The 14,633-nt window shown below is 46.6% G+C and overlaps 1 protein-coding gene across 1 annotated transcript in view; it reads right to left on the bottom strand.

Moving 5' to 3' along the window:
• LOC136331996 (zinc finger protein 420-like) overlaps positions 1-14,358 on the bottom strand; it is a 46,323-nt gene extending 31,965 nt beyond the window's left edge. Inside the window, exon 1 of the mRNA XM_066271216.1 lies at positions 14,203-14,358. The gene's annotated coding sequence lies outside the window, so the exon portion shown is untranslated. The remainder of the gene's footprint in view (positions 1-14,202) is intronic.
• Between the last annotated feature and the right edge of the window lie 275 nt (positions 14,359-14,633).

The following is a 14,633-nucleotide window of genomic DNA, read 5'->3' as shown; positions in this document are numbered from 1 at the left end:
GAGCCGTGCTGGTCCACGGGCAGTGGCGCCCGAACAGAGACTTGAGTACGAGGAAACTAAACTGAAGGCAGGTGACAGAACTCCCCAAGTGAAGTGCGCACAGTAAGTAAAGAAAGTTTTTTGGGAAAGTATAATTGAGAGTAAAAAATTATGAGACAGGGTAAAAAATAAGAGACTTTTTCATAGAAATGTTTCTGTATGAGGACAAATCATTGTCTGAACTGTATCAGGGTGAGCTGGAAACAGAGGGATGTGAATACGAAAATAACTTGGAGTCTGAGGATGACTCGGGGGATAAAAATTTCATGGCTATGGCTGCCTTAGCTGCGGGGCCTCCACTGCCCTCGGCTCCTTCCTATGTTCAACCCTCTGCTCGTCCGTTCCTTCATCAAGCTGATTTCAGAGTCTATAGTTCAAAATCTGGGAAATCCCCTCTCCAACAATCTATAGACTGGGCTTGAAATATAGGGGAAACAATAAATGGCTTTACCTGTTTTCCTGTTGTAGAAAGACAGGATAATACAGGGAGACTAGTGCAAGAACATGAACCTGTACCTTTTAGAACTCTGAAAGAGCTTAAACTTGCTTGTGTTCAGTATGGGCCTACTGCCCCTTTTTCACTTGGTTTATTAGATACTATTAGTGCAAAGGCTCTTCCCTCAACTGACTGGAAGGCAACTGCTCATGCTTGTCTCTCCAGGGGTGATTATTTGCTGTGGAAGTCAGACTTTTATGAAGGGGCCGTTGAGGTAGGGGAGAAATCTCAGCATAGCAAACCTGAGCCGCTGGTTACAGTGACCACAGAATTTGAGAATGGATAGGAGACTCAGGTATTAGGAAAGTTACAGCTTTTCCTGTTATGGTCTGATATCCTTTAATGTTCTAACTACAATCTTCTGAACTATCATTTTGTTTCTTTCTTACTCTTTGCCTGGAGATTGAGGCAGGGGACCTGTGTTGCATCTGACTATAGAAAATATCCCAGCAGCTGCCAAGAGCAAATTTTCTTAGGGAGAATTTGTTTAGTCCCATCCTTCAGTCCCTCTGTCTGAAAATGCCTTGACTAAAATCAGGCAGGCATCTTTCTAATCTGGTTGTGCTCTGAAGTCCCAGGTTTCTCTCTGGTTTGTCTGGTTCATCTAATTCTTGTTTCTGGCCTGACCTGTGGTGGCGCAATGGATAAAGCATTGACCTGGAATGCTGAGGTCACCGGTTCAAAACCCTGGGCTTGCCTGGTCAAGGCACATATGGGAGTTGATGCTTCCTGCTCCTCTCTCCCCCTTCTCTCTCTCTCTCACTCTCTCTCCTCTCTAAAAAATTAATAAAAGAAAAATTGAAAAAAAAAAAAAGATTTTAATTCTTGTTTCTGTTTAGTCTTTGTTTAATGTTGTCTAAAATGTGTCTGTTTTTAAGGCCTGAATTAAGTTCTTTTCTTTTGCATGTAAAAATTGGAAATGCTGGCTCTAATATTTTAGAACATGTAAAGAGCGCTCATTTAAATTTAAATAGACAGTGGTAGAGCATCGGCCTGGAGTGCGGAAGTCCTGGGTTCGATTCCCGGCCAAGGCACACAGGAGAAGCGCCCATGTGCTTCTCCACCCCTCCCCCTCTCCTTCCTCTCTGTCTCTCTCTTCCCCTCCCGCAGCCAAGGCTCCATTGGAGCAAAGATGGCCCGGGTGCTGGGGATGGCTCCATGGCCTCTGCCTCAGGCACTAGATTGGCTCTGGTCGTGACAGAGCGATGCCCTGGATGGGCAGAGCATCGCCCCCTGGTGGGTGTGCCGAGTGGATCCCGGTCGGGCACATGCAGGAGTCTGTCTGACTGCCTCCCCGTTTCCAGCTTCAGAAGAAAACAACAACAACAAAAAAACCCAAAAAACAAAAAATTTAAATAGAATAGAATGTAGATCCTTAAGACTTACTAATTTGGTTAGTGCATTGTGAAGTGTGTTCAGAGTTAGAAGCCAAATAGCAATTCAAGTATTAGGATTAATCAAAGTTATATGTTATACTTGTGTTTTTTGTGCGTAAATTGTCTTGTTTATGTGTAAGGTTATACTCTCAGGTAGGCAAAACAAAAGAATTGAGCAAAATTAAGCAGGGCCCTAATAAGTCATTTCAAGAATTTGTCTCACAGCTAATTCAAGCAGTCGAAAGAATAGTATTGGGTAAAAATGTGGGAAAGAGTCTGACCGCGTGGTGGCGCAGTGGATGGAGTGTCGGACTGGGATGTGGAGGACCCAGGTTCGAGACCCCGAGGTGGCCAGCTTGAGCACAGGCTCATCTGGTTTGAGCAGGGCTCACCGGCTTGGACCCAGGGTTGCTGGCTCAGGCAAGGGGTTACTCAGTCTGCTGTGGCCCCACGGTCGAGGCACGTATGGGAAAGCAGTCGATGAGCAACTAAGGTGTCACAACGAATAACTAATAATTGATGCTTCCCATAAAAAAAAATGTGGGAAAGATTTCAATAAAACAATTAGCCTATGAAAATACTAATTCTGCTTGTCAGGCTGCACTTCGGCCTCACTACAAGAAAGGAGATATAGAAGACTATCTCAGAATATGCGCCGATATTGGGCCTTCATACATGCAAGGTCTTGCTTTTGCCACAGATGTTAAGGCAAGATTTCCAGGACGATACTTTGATAAAGGGCAGAACAAATGAAAAAAGGAAGGACAGGGAAGTACTTCTGCCCGTGGATACTGTTTCCAATGCGGGGATTTGGGGCATTTTGCTAGAAACTGCCCTGCTCCCCCCAGATATCAGTCTCGACCTCTCCCTCAAGGACAGCCAGCCCTTACGGCTCCAGACCTCTGCCCATTTTGTAGGAAAGGGAAACATTGGGTGAATAAGTGTAGGACTAAATATACTACCGGAGGGCAGGGAAACGGACAATGGGGCCCTCTCTAGCCCCATCAAACAACAGGGGCGATGTCGGTGTTTTCTCAGCAAACTCTGATTCCAGCAGGCCAAACATTGCCCAACTATCCCAGGAAACAACAGACAGTGCAGGACTGGACCTCAGTCCCCTCTCCCAATTCATATTAACTCCAGAGATGGGACCTCAAGTTATACGCACTGGAATTCTTGGGCCACTTCCCAGTAACACAGTAGGACTCTTGTTAGGCAGAAATAGTTTAATGAGAGAATATTTTGTCCTTCCTGGAGTAATAGACTCGGATCATACAGGAGAAATTAAAGTAATGGCTCACACTTTGAGGAATATAGTCACTATCTCCCCTGACATGAAAATTGCTCAATTAATCCTTTTACCTCTTTTTTTTTTTTTTTTTTTTCCAGAGAGTCAGAGATAGGGATAGACAGGGAAAGACAGACAGGAACGGAGATATGAGAAGCATCAATCATTAGTTTTTCGTTGCGCATTGCAACACCTTAGTTGTTCATTGATTGCTTTCTCATATGTGCCTTGACCGCGGGCCTTCAGCAGACAGAGTAACCCTTTGCTCGAGCCAGCGAACTTGGGTCCAAGCTGGTGAGCTTTACTCAAACCAGATGAGCCCGCGCTCAAGCTGGTGACCTTGGGGTCTCGAACCTGGATCCTCTGCATCCCAGTCCGACGCTCTATCCACTGCACCACCGCTTGGTCAGGCTCCTTTTTAAGACAAGGCCAAACCCTGCAAAAGTGACCCTGAGAAAATCGAGGATTTGGCTCCTCTGATTTTGCCTACTGGATTAAAATGGTAGGTCAGGAACACCCTGAAATGAAACTAACACCACAAGGGAGTAAATTTAAAGGACTTTTAGATACTGGGGCTAATGTATCTGTTATTGCTAAGCTACACTGGCCTCCTTCCTGGCCCACTTATGCAGCAGCCACAGAATTACAAGGTATAGAGCAGAGTAAATTCCTTCAACAAAGCTCTAGTTTTTTACAATAGGAAGATAAAGAAGGTCATTCGGGACTTTTTCAGCCTTATGTGCTCCCTGGATTGCCAGTTAATTTGTGGGGTAGAAATGTTTTGAAAACTATAGGAGTGTTGCTTGTCAGTCCTAACAGTAGTCAATACTCAACTGCTTAATCAGGAAATTTTCCCCACTAAGGGATTAGGAAAAGAACTGCGGGGAATTCTCACCCCCATAGAAGTGGCACCCAATACCATAAGGCGTGGATTAGGATATCAAAATTTAGCATAGGGGCCTTGGTAACTCCTGCTACCCCAATAATCCTGTATGGGTAGACCAATGGCCCCTTTCTCAGGAGAAACTTAAGGCAGCTGCTAGATTGGTACAAGAGCAGCTACAGCTTGGGCACATTGAACCATCTAATAGTGCATGAATATGCCTATATTTATCATTAAAAAGAAATCAGGAAACTGGAGGCTATTACAAGATTTGAGAGCAATAAATAAGACTATGGAAATTATGGGTCCTCTCCAGCTAGGACTCCCTTCTCCTACTGCCATTCCATGGAATTTTCACCTTGTAATTATCGACTTGAAGGATTGTTTTTTTACTATTCCTTTAAGCCTTCATGATTGCAAGCGTTTTGCATTCAATATTATTTCACTTAATTTCCAGGCTCCAATGGAGCAATACCAGTGGAGAGTTTTGCCTCAAGGTATGGCTAACAGTCCTACCTTGTGTCCAAAATATGTTGCTCAAGCTATCTCTCCAGTATGAAGGCAGCACCCTAAAGTGTATATAATTCATTATATGGATGATATTCTTATTGCTCATCCAGATAAAGACACTGTGCTGACCATTTTGTAACTAGAATATTCTTTGAAAGAATCAGGACTTTATATAGCTCCTGAAAAGGTACAGCAATCTTTATCTTTTTCTTATTTAGGACAAATTATTGATAACAATTCATCCACAAAAATTAGAAATCAGAAGAGATCATTTACAAACTTTAAATGATTTCCAGAAATTATTAGGAGATATTAATTGGCTTAGACCTTCCTTGAAATTAACTACTGGGTAACTGAAACCACTTTTTGATAGTCTTAGAGGCTCAGCTGAACCAGCTTCTCCTTGGTTACTTAGAGCTGTGGGACAGCAAGCTTTAAAGCTTGTAGAAAAGGCCTTGCAGCAAGCACAACTAAAACGCATAAATCCTGAAGAATCGATTGCCTTACTAATTTGTCCCTCTAGTTATACTCCAACGGGACTATTGTGGCAAGCTTCAGGTCCTATTGAATGGATTCATTTAGTTGTTACTCCTAAGAAAGTTTTATCTCCATATTTTGATCTTGTCACCTCCTTGATTATCAAGGGACGTAGGTGACTTACAGTTTATAGGTTTTGAGCCTCAAATTATTGTTGTTGTTGTTTTCAAAGGATCAACAACAATAACTCTGGGAAACTTCCACTAAATGGCAAATCGCTTTTGCAAATTTTACAGGCCAAATTGATTCTCACTACCCAGCTAATAAAATAGTTCAATTTTCATTAATTACTACATTTGTATTTCCTAAAAACAATTGTTAATGAGCCCATTCCTGAAGCACCTACAGTCTTTACTGATGGGTCCAGCTCAGGAACAGATGGCTTAATAATTGATGGAAAAGTTTATACTAAACTAATTCACCTTGAAATCAGCTCAAAGAATAGAATTACATGCCATTATCATGGCTTTTTAGCATTTGCCATGTTCCTCCTTTAGTCTGTATACAGACAGCAAATATTTACTTATGGTTGTTTCCACTATAGAGACTGATGTCTTAGGAACAACTGCTGATGAGGAACTATTCTGGCAATTTCTCCTTCTTCAAAGAACTATATGTCAACATAGAGATCCATGTTTTATAGGACATAATCAAGCTCACTCCATGCTCCCTGGAGCATTAGCACAAGGGAATGCCCTTGTTGATCAAACTACCCAAAAAGAAAATTATTGGAGCAACCATGACAGATCAAGCAATTCAGTCTCATACTATTCATCAGCAGAACGCTGCAGCCCTACGTAAACAGTTTCAACTTTCTTGGGAAGCAGCACGGCAGATTGTTAAATCCTATCCAAGGTGTCCTATACTACAATCTGTCCCTTCGTTTGGAGTTAATCCTGGAGGACTCCTATCAGGACAACTTTGGCAAATGGATGTTACTCATATACCTTCATTTGGCAAACACTTGGAATGAACAGGAGAACCCAAATCTTTTTCTACTTAATCCATGTTACAGTGGATACTTATTCTGGATTTATAGTAGCCTCTGCCAGAACAGGAGAGGCTGCTAAACATGTTATAGCTCATTGTTTGTATGCATTTTCTGTTACTGGGCTTCCTAAACTGATTAAAACTGATAATGCTCCTACATATGTAGGAAAAGCATTTACTATATTTTGTCAAACCTTTCGAATTATGGGTATTTCTTACAATCTTTAAAGTCAAGGTATTATTATTATTTTTTTTTTTTTTTTTTTTTGTATTTTTCTGAAGCTGGAAACGGGGAGAGACAGTCAGACAGACTCCCGCATGCGCCTGACCGGGATCCACCCAGCACGCCCACCAGGGGCGACGCTCTGTCCACCAGGGGGCGATGCTCTGCCCCTCCGGGGCGTCGCTCTGCTGCGACCAGAGCCACTCTAGCGCCTGGGGCAGAGGCCAAGGAGCCATCGCCAGCGCCTGGGCCATCTTTTGCTCTAATGGAGCCTTGGCTGCGGGAGGGGAAGAGAGAGACAGAGAGGAAGGAGGGGTGGGGGGTGGAGAAGCAAATGGGCGCTTCTCCTATGTGCCCTGGCCGGGAATCGAACCCGGGTCCCCCGCACGCCAGGCTGACGCTCTACCACTGAGCCAACCGGCCAGAGCCAAAGTCAAGGTATTATTAAAGTGTACCCAGCAAATATTTAAGGTCAATTTTAAAAAATATAAAAGGGGCTCAGTGGTAGAGCGTTGGCCTGGCGTGCAGAAGTCCCGGGTTCGATTCCCAGCCAGGGCACACAGGAGAAGCACCCATTTGCTTCTCCACCCCTCCCCCTCTCTGTCTCTCTCTTCCCCTCCCGCAGCCGAGGCTCCATTGGGGCAAAGATGGCCCAGGCGCTGAGGATGGCTCTGGGGCCTCTGCCTCAGGCGCTGGAGTGGCTCTGGTTGCAACAGAGCGACGCCCCGGAGGGGCAGAGCGTCGCCCCCTGGTGGGCGTGCTGGGTGGATCCCGGTCGGGCGCATGCAGGAGTCTGTCTGTCTCTCCCCGTTTCCAGCTTCAGAAAAATACAAAAATACAAAAAAAAAAAAAAAAAAAAAAAAAAAAAAAAAAAAAATATATATATATATATATATATATATATAAAGGGGGAGTCATATCCTGGAACTCCTACAAATCTACCTTATCTTTAAAAAATTTCTTTTAAATGCTGATGAACAGGAGACACCAAATCTTTTTCTACTGCAGGCCTGACCTGTGGTGGTGCAGTGGATAAACCGTCGACCTGGAAATGCTGAGGTCGCCGGTTCGAAACCCTGGGCTTGCCTGGTCAAGGCACATATGGGAGTTGGTGCTTCCAGCTCCTCCCCCTGTCTTTCTCTCCTCTCTGTCTCTGTCTCTCTCCTCTCTAAAATGAATAAAAATTAAAAAAAAAAAATCTTTTTCTACTGCAAACTTCTACCCTCTTTTATTTGATCCAGCTAATAACACTGTTTTCTTTTTCCAAATAGCTCCAGATATACAGAAAAGGTTTATATAGGCGGATTGGGATCCTCAAACCCCTCGCCGAGATCTTCTGAGCATGGCTTTTAAGGTCTATAATGACTAACAGGCAGAAAAAGCCCAAAAGAGATCAGGTGAAATTCTAGCTCTCGGCATACGCCGTTAAAGGCTCCAACGCGCTGAAGGGGCCTCATAGGACTCCATTGGGGCCCTGCTTCAATAGTGGAAAGGAAGGTCATTAAGCTAATGCCTGCCAGGCTTCTTGGCCCCCACCAGGGCCATGCCTTTACTTTGGGGAAAAAGAGCCACTGGAAGGTAAGCTGCCCCCTTGCTCCTTTAGAGGAGGGTTCAGTCTCTTTCAGCCCTGCTCGAGCCACCTGTGACCTAACCTTGCCCAGCTTGCTGGGACTTGCCACTGAAGGCTAAAGGTGTCCAGGGCCATTGGCCCCCATCTCACGTGGACAAGCCTAGGGTATTTCTTCCAAGTAGCAGGTAAACTGATCTCATTTCTTATGGACACAAGGACCACTTACTATGCCCTGTCTGAATATCTGGGTTTTTATTCATGCCTCAAAGATCTCTATTGTGAGTGTTGATAGTCCTATTTTTTGCTGCTTTGTTTAATATATAGTAACTCCTTTATTCCTCTTGCCTCAATGCCCCATTCATATTTTAGGCTGGGACCTACTCCTAATTTAGAGCTCTTTCTCCTTTTTGCAAACTTCTGTTACAAATTTACCTCTGCCACCTAGCATAGCGTATCCCAAGGTTCTCTTCACCATGCTACGGTTACAAAGCTCCAGGGAAAAGCACCCTGGTCTCATCTCTCCAGGCTGAAGAGAATAGAAGTTCCATCTCCACACATGCTGCAGATGGTTTTTCCAGTCTACCTGAATCATTACCAGCTAGAAGCAGTGGTCATTGGGACTTGGACACGAGCTGCAAAGTACAGAAATATGACAACAATTCCAGTGCCATGTGGACTTTTCCTGGACTCCTGCTCCTTGTAACAGCTCCTAATGGACTGAACTGGGGTTGGGTTGCATTTGCAGGGATTTTGAATGGTGTTGGTGCCAACTTGGACTTGGTGAACATGTGAAAGACATTACTCTCTTATAGATTCTTATTATATTGGCTAAGAATTTGCTTAAAGGCTTTAATCCCTGTAATGTATTAGAATACTTGTTTGGGTATCTGTTAGCATTGGCTATATTAATTTTGTGTTTATTCTGTATTTATTCAGTCTGCCTCCAAATTAGAATCTGGGAAAATAGGAAATCAGATGAATGCAAATCTCAGCACACAAATTAAAAATAAAAAAGAAAAGGGGGATATGTTGTGGACCATAAATGGCAAAAAACCTTTGTAGATTCAAGGCTTAGCAAAAGGCTAAGTTTTCCCCTCCTCCACCTCCATACTGGCTATGATGCTGAGTATTTGCACCCACTTCACTTGCTGCTATGTTGCTGGAAGCAATTTACATGCCCTTCCTCTGACTCTTTGTTCAGATGTTGGTTGATTTCACTTATGCATGGTGGGGGGATTCTTGTTTATGCCTTGGGAGAGTTCCTGTTTTAGCCTCAGATGTGTAACTTTGTAACAAGTAGACTTCTTTGATTTGCGTATGGCTATATAATAAAGCAAACTGGAGCTATGGGGCACTCGGATATTGCCATCAGCATTTGAAGAGTCCTCCAGGTCTCATCTTTTTTAATAACTCTGTTTCCTTAATTCCTTACCATTCTTAGGAGCCGTGCTGGTTCGTGGCAAGTGAGCTCAGTGGGGACCTGTGGCCTTGAAGGCCCCCATGGAGAAATCTGGATGTAGGAGTCTGCAAGCCTGGGGACAGGGGTCTCCTGGAACAAGGGGATGGGACAGCCTTTGCAAAGCCAGTATGAAAAAGTTCAAGCCCTGGCCGGTTGGCTCAGTGGTAGAGTGTCGGCCTGGCGTGCAGAAGTCCCGGGTTCGATTCCCGGCCAGGGCACACAGGAGAAGCGCCCATCTGCTTCTCCACCCCTCCCCCTCTCCTTCCTCTCTGTCTCTCTCTTCCTCTCCCGCAGCCGAGGCTCCATTGGAGCAAAGATGGCCCGGGTGCTGGGGATGGCTCCTTGGCCTCTGCCCCAGGCGCTAAAGTGGCTCTGGTCACGGCAGAGCGTCGCCCCCTGGTGGGCGTGCCGGGTGGATCCCAGTCGGGCGCATGCGGGAGTCTGTCTGACTGTCTCTCCCCGTTTCTAGCTTCAGAAAAATACAAAAAAAACCACAAACAAACAAACAAACAAAAAGTTCAGGGTGTTCCAGTAACTTGGGCACGCCTGGGGCAGTTGTGGATGGCGAATTAAGAGAGCCGAGACTGCTGGCTCAGGGCAGCAGCAAGAAAGGGGACCTGTGATGGTGGAGTCCTGACCGGAAGCTCAGTGATGTGGAGTGTCATCTGATGTGCCAGGGTAGTGGGTTCCATTGTCCTTCAGGGCTCACGCAGGAATCCACCACTGAATGCATGGGTGGATGGAAGAAGAAATCAATGTATACATCCCTTCCTCTCTAAAATCAATTAAAAAAAAAAGAAAAAAGAAATAGGATGTGTGATAGAGGAAAGAACCTAGGTCAGGTGTGAAGGTAGAAGGCAGATGGGCTGGGAAGGAGGCTCCAGTGAGCTCCAGATGGGCCTTAAGGGATCCAACTAGAAACATTTTGTAGTAACTGCTTGCACATAGAGTACCTCAGTGACACAGGCCTGTACTGAGGTTTCTACAAATTCACTCAATTGAAAAACTGGTGCCATTATTATTATTATTGTGTGTGACAGAGACACAGATGGGGACAGATAGGGTCAGACAAACAGGAAGGGAGAGAGATGAGAAGCATTAATTATTTGTTGTGGCACCTTAGTTGTTCATTGATTGCTTTCTCATATGTGCCTTGACAGGGAGGCTACAGCAGACCAAGTGACCCCTTCCTTACTCAAGCCAGCGACCTTAGGCTCAAGTTGGTGAGCCCTGCTCAAACCAGATGAGCCTATGCTCAAGCTGGCGACCTCAGGGTTTCAAACCTGGACCCTCCGTGTCCCAGACCAACACTCTATCCACTGAGCCACGGCCTGGTCAGGCTGGTGCCATTATTATACCTGTTTCACAGAGGCTGAAATCAAGGCACAGAGATGTAAGTAATTTGCCAAAACTCACACAGCTTGTAGTCACAGAGCCAAGCTCTGACTCTGGGCCTTCTGATTCCAATAGCTGGGCCATTCACTCTTGTGCCTTAGTTTCCTTTTCAGTAAAAACATGCTAATAATAGTCCTTCCCTCATAGAGTTGTCTGTTGCCAGGTTGAGAGCAGAGCAACAAGCATTTCCTTCCTCTTTTGCAGAAAATGATAGCAAGTTATTTAAAGAATATAAACTGATGAACACGGATTTTGATTTGGAACACTTTAAAAAAAGATTAACTTTAGGTATATGCTGATCAAAGAACTTCACCATAAATTGGTGAGCTTTGTGGGAACCAAGTTTCAGGTTAATCCAGTCTGTCCTTCAATATTTACAGAAAATGGAAAACAGGGGAACAGTTGGATTGGGGACTGTGAGCCCCCAATCCAACTAAACACATAATGGGAAGGAAAAAGCTGCTGAACATTAGACAAATTCATGACACTAGGTTCTGACTGCTAAGATCACAGACATCCTTACCAAGTACAAACTGAAATAGCCTAATGTTGCTTACTAAATGCCAGTGGATGCAGCAACATATGATACACAGTAGAAAGAATGTAGGACTCAGAATCTAAACTAGACACAATATATTTTCCATAAAAAATGAGGGAGAGTTTCTTTTTTAATGTTTATTTTGTTGATTTGAGAAATAGGAATATAGATCTGCTCCCAGATGTGCCCTGACCAGGGATCGAACCAGCAACCTTTGTGCTTCGGGACAATGCTCTATCCAAGTGAGCTTTCAGGCCAGGGCCCTGGTCAGCAAACTGTGGCTCACAAGCCACATGCAGTTCTTTGGCCCTTTGTTGCTCTTCCACAAAATACCATGTGCAGGCACTACCTCAATAAGGAATGTACCTACCTATATAGTTTAAGTTTAAAAAATTTGGCTCTCAAAATAAATTTCAATTGTTGTACTGTTGATATTTGGCTCTGTTGACTAATGAGTTTGCTGGCTATTGGGCCAGAGCATTTTGAATTTTTTTTCTTTTTTTTTTTTTTTTTGTATTTTTCTGAAGCTGGAAACGGGGAGAGACAGACAGACTCCCACATGCGCCCGACCGGGATCCACCCGGCACGCCCACCAGGGGCGAAGCTCTGCCCACTAGGGGGCAATGCTCTGCCCCTCCGGGGTGTCGCTCTGCCGCGACCAGAGCCACTCTAGCGCCTGGGGCAGAGGCCAAGGAGCCATCCCCAGCGCCCGGGCCATCTTTGCTCCAATGGAGCCTTGGCTGCGGGAGGGGAAGAGAGAGACAGAGAGGAAGGAGGGGGTGGGGGTGGAGAAGCAAATGGGCGCTTCTCCTATGTGCCCTGGCAGGGAATCGAACCCGGGTCCCCCGCACGCCAGGCCGACGCTCTACCGCTGAGCCAACCGGCCAGGGCCTTGAATTTTTTTTAATGCAGTGACTTCTTATTTTTTTCTAGATTTAAATAAAAATTATTTGTTTTAGAGAAGAGAGAGAGAGAGAGAGAGAGAGAGAAAGGGGAAGAATGCGTGTGTTTGAGAGAGAGAAAAAGAGAGAAGCGGGAAGGAGCAGGAAGTATCAACCCCCATATGGGCCCTGACTAGGCAAGCCCAGGGTTTCAAACCAGCGACCTCAGTGTTCCAAGACCCCATCATTCCAAGTCGATACTTTATCCACTGCGCCACCACGGGTCAGCAATGTAATTATGCCTCAGTCAAAGTTTTTAAAAAGTTCACACTATTTCACATTTAGAAAAGAGTATTAAGCGCTGGTTATGAGATATCACCAATGCTTATTTCAGAAATTAATGACTACTTAGAAAAGATGAATTAAGCCCTGGTCAGATGGCCCTGTTGGTTAGAGCATCATTCTCAAGTGCAGAGGTTGCTGATTCTATCCCTGGTCAGGGCACATATAGGAACAGATGAATGTTCCTGTCTCACTTTTTTTCTTGTGAGAGGCAGAAAGAAAAGGGTAAATCCAAGAGAGAGAAAAGAAGACTAAACGCTTTTAATATTCCTTGAAAATGCATCATGTAGTTACAGATTCCGTCATTTCTTGTCCCCGGTCACCTCCCTCTTGCCATCCCAGAAAGTAAGAAGGGACCCATGGGTGACAGACATGTTTGTCACCTCTTAGTCAAGGATTGTAAATGGAAGCAATCTGGTGATGCAAATCATAAAACGCACAACCCTTATAAACTGGAGTTTTATAATTCTCATTCACTCTGTTTAACCGAAACAATTCAGCAAATGTTCAACTTAAATAGGTTCTAAAGCCACAAGCCGATGTATCACAACCTCATTATACACATCGGTCAACTCCCTACTCATCACATACATCAGGGCTCCCTTCCTTCCCTGCTTCTGTGTATTGTATTTCTCCGCACTGCTCTCCTAATCCTGTCCGGTCCTGTTTCCCCTTCCCCTCCCCCCTTCTCTTTCTCCCCTTTTCTCTATTCCTGTCCCTACACTTTTTTTTTGCAAATTTCTTGAAAGTCTTTCTCCTCCTCCCCATACCTGTGTCCCCTCAGTTTCCCCTTTTCGTCTTTCCCATTATTTACCAACACCCCCCCCAACCTGGCTGACTCTCCGCGCAGTTTCTCCCCCCGCTGCCTCATCTCTAAACCCCCTTTACTGTCCCTATTCGCCCCCCAGCTCTCCTCCTCTGAGCCACTCCCTCCTTCTGAAGTGCCCCGTCCCGCGCCCCCACTTCTGCTCCCCAGCCTCCTCCCCACGCCCTTCTCTCCAGGCCCCTCCCTCTCCTCGGGATTTCTCCCCTTTCTTCCCCTCGCGCCCCTCTCCCCGCTCCTCTCTCCGGTTACTGTCCCTCTCCCCATCGCGGTCCCCTCCCCCCGCATCCCCACGTTGTCGTCTCTTCATGGCCCCTCACTGACCTCTCCTCCCCCTCCCATGTCTCTCTCCGTCCTCTGACCCCTCCCAGGCCCTCTGCGCGTTCCCGGGGCCCCTTCGCTGTTGCCGCTCCCACACAGCCCTCCCCGCGCGGGGCCGGGGGCTCTTCTGGGGACCCCGCGTGGTCGCCCGAATCCCCGCCCCATGGAGTGTGCTGTTCCTGGGCCCGGGCCTCTTATTAAATGGGGTGGGGTCTCAGGAGGGGGTCCGCAGGTCTTCAGGCCCCGGGGGGGGGGGGGCGTGTGGCAGTCCGGGGTCTACGGGCCGAGAGAGGCCGGGCGGGGGGAGGGGCGCACACTGTCCGTCTCCCGGGACTTTAAACAGCGTGGGGGGGGGGGGTGCCCCCTCGGGACCGAGGCAGGAAGCCCCGAGGTAGGGGGGTCCCACGCCTGACCGCGGAAAGACGAGTCGGATGGTCTCAGAGTTTTCCCCCAGATTCCAACACTGAACCTCTCCCCCAGCAGCCCAGCGGTTAGGGCAGCGACGTGGACACGCGAGGACGCCGGACTCACCGCTGTAGAAGGCGTAGGTGCAGAGTTTTCTTCGCCTGAAGCGACCGCCCCTCAGTCTTCACGTGCATAGGAATGTGGGCCGCGATGCTCAGGTTTAAACCAAAACGAGCTCAACCAAGAAAGGCAGCGTTTACCTTGGACATTCAGCACCTTCCGGGTCTGTAAGAACTGCGCAGACGCGCTGTCTGAAAGGCGGGGTCAGGGGCGTGTCCTGGGCGGAGCGCTCTGGGCAATGTGAGAGTGAATAATTGTCAGGTCAAGGCGTAGACAGCGGAAGGGCGGGGCGGGGCGACGCGGGTAGGCGGGGCTTGGGCTCTTCGCTTTGTTCTCAGGGTGTCTCCTATTAAGATTTTTGGAACCTGCCCTGGCTGGTTGGCTCAGCGGTAGAGCGTCGGCCTAGCGTGCGGAGGACCCGGGTTCGATTCCCGGCC

Source organism: Saccopteryx bilineata, chromosome 3 (genome assembly GCF_036850765.1).
Source record: "Saccopteryx bilineata isolate mSacBil1 chromosome 3, mSacBil1_pri_phased_curated, whole genome shotgun sequence".
Lineage (NCBI taxonomy): Eukaryota > Metazoa > Chordata > Mammalia > Chiroptera > Emballonuridae > Saccopteryx > Saccopteryx bilineata.
The sequence above is the reverse complement of the archived record's forward strand: the minus strand, read 5'-3'. Positions and strand labels throughout refer to the sequence as shown.